This window comes from Trematomus bernacchii, unplaced genomic scaffold, assembly GCF_902827165.1.
Source record: "Trematomus bernacchii unplaced genomic scaffold, fTreBer1.1, whole genome shotgun sequence".
Lineage (NCBI taxonomy): Eukaryota > Metazoa > Chordata > Actinopteri > Perciformes > Nototheniidae > Trematomus > Trematomus bernacchii.
This window is the reverse complement of record NW_022987615.1, coordinates 1,485,380-1,487,364: the sequence shown is the minus strand read 5'-3', so window position 1 is coordinate 1,487,364 and position 1,985 is coordinate 1,485,380. Positions and strand designations below refer to the sequence as shown.

The window sequence follows — 1,985 nt, the reverse complement described above, 5'->3', positions numbered from 1 at the left end:
CATAGTGGCAAGCTTTCTGCTCTCACTTAGAACTTCAGGATCCCATGCGAGCAGTTTGCAGTGAATGTACACCTGAGGAGCACATGAAACATACATGTTTGCTAGGAAACCAAATATTCTTTAGAGCACTTTACATTTACCCCCTCACCTCGTCGCCGAGACCAAACTTGAAGGATTGCAGGTAGAGGATGATTGCAGACTAGAGTGTACCGAGGGAGAAACCTGGAGTTTCCCTTCACACTGTCCAGGAGACACCTGAAGAAATTCAGATAAGCGATAAGGACTAAACTCCAGAAAACAATGAAAGAAATCAGAGACTGGATCTCACCCCTTATTGTAATGATGGGGTACGCATTGCTGTTAGCCTGCAGCTCAGGCGTAGTGGCTGCCACACATTCCTCCATGAGCAGCAGCAATGGCTGATGGGACTTCTGCTCCACTGTTGCCCATATTGGCATGAAGGAGCCCAGGGGGATGACATTTGGTCTCCGCTACCCCATGTTATTTTTTCTGAAAAGGGGAAAAGTAAAAACGGCTTAGTGTGCATTTTTGAGTGTTTTGCCTTTGGGAGCATGAGCCCTCACCATTTAGGAGCAGCATGTGGAACTTCAGCCCTCCTCGGCCTTCGGCAACACCTGACCCCGGGTTCAGGAAAGGAGGAGCCCACTCCTTAGGTCTGAAATATATTAACAACATGTATCCCATATATCAGCTTTAAACTTGAATTTAAATAAGAAAGCAACTCCTACCTTGGATAAACACACTCGATGGGATACACATAAGCTGCAGGACTCGACTTTGGTCTGGGCCTGAAGTCAGCTCATTTTTGTAGAGGAGATTTTTCCCTTTCACCTGAAGAAAAAAAAGAAGCTCATTATGACATTGAAAAGACTGAGAGGTATTTTGGTGAAACATGGCAGTTACATTACCAGTCTTTTTAAAATTGCAGTCAGCTAGTTTGTAGTTAAACTCAGCGTTCCCCTCTCCGCTGGGCAGAACATTAAACCTAGATGGATTGCAGTTTCCGAGGAAGAGACGAGCTGCATATTGCCGCAGCGTCGAGGGGATCGTCCATGTGATGCTTATGGAGTCTTTTTCACACTGTACTTTGATTTCTGCAAAAAAAAATCATTATTATACATTTCCCTACATTCCCCAACAAAAGCAGATGTTTACATTCATGTGCTAAGCATACCTGCATTGGCAACAGTCGTTGCAAAAAGAGTCACGACTATCACACCTAGGTAGAGTTGAGTCCCCATGACTGAATGATCTGGATCACACAGGAAGTGGCACAATTTGTAGACTCCCTGCCAAATTAGCTGAACGAGCAACACCTGTGTGAGAGCAGGGCAGCATCTGTCTACTTATACTGGATGTCATTTCACATACTTGCAATTTCATTGTAGAGTTTTCATCTGGATAATTTCTAGTGCACTTATTCAAGTACATTTTTATTTATCTGCCCAATTGCTTCTTTTTTTTTGTATTCTACTGAATTTATGTTTCAACAATTACCTGATTATTTTACATACAACACTATTTATAAAACAATACAACAATTCAGATTAAACTACTTAAAGGCAATTTTCTCAAATCAGCCCAACCATAACAAGCTTCCAAGTCAATATACCTACGTTAGTAAGTCAGAGATGTGCAATTACATTTAACTTTTGTTTTAAAACATTTTTTTATGAATGATTATGGGAAGTGCCCTTTTTCTCACTTGAGCTCCCGCCCCCCAAAATGTCTGTGCACGTCCCTGGCAACAGTGGAGCAGAAGTCCCATCAGCCATTGCTGCTGCTCATGGAGGAATGTGTGGCAGCCACTACGCCAACCCTGTCTCCTAAAAATTACGTTCCCACAGAACTAAACTGCATTCTCAATTACGTTTAGCTAGAAACTTATTTTCTCCCACGTTACGTTTGTTATGAACGTATCTTATTTTCTACATATCTTCTAGAAACATATTTTCTCCCACGTT

At 42.1% G+C, this 1,985-nt stretch overlaps 1 long non-coding RNA gene across 1 annotated transcript; it reads right to left on the bottom strand.

Moving 5' to 3' along the window:
• Window positions 1–584: 584 nt before the first annotated feature.
• LOC117483886 lies at window positions 585–834 on the bottom strand. The gene is made up of 2 exons (XR_004556058.1): window positions 750–834; window positions 585–676 (listed from the first exon to the last, which is right to left on the bottom strand). It is a non-coding gene; the product is annotated as an uncharacterized LOC117483886 (long non-coding RNA).
• Window positions 835–1,985: the final 1,151 nt, after the last annotated feature.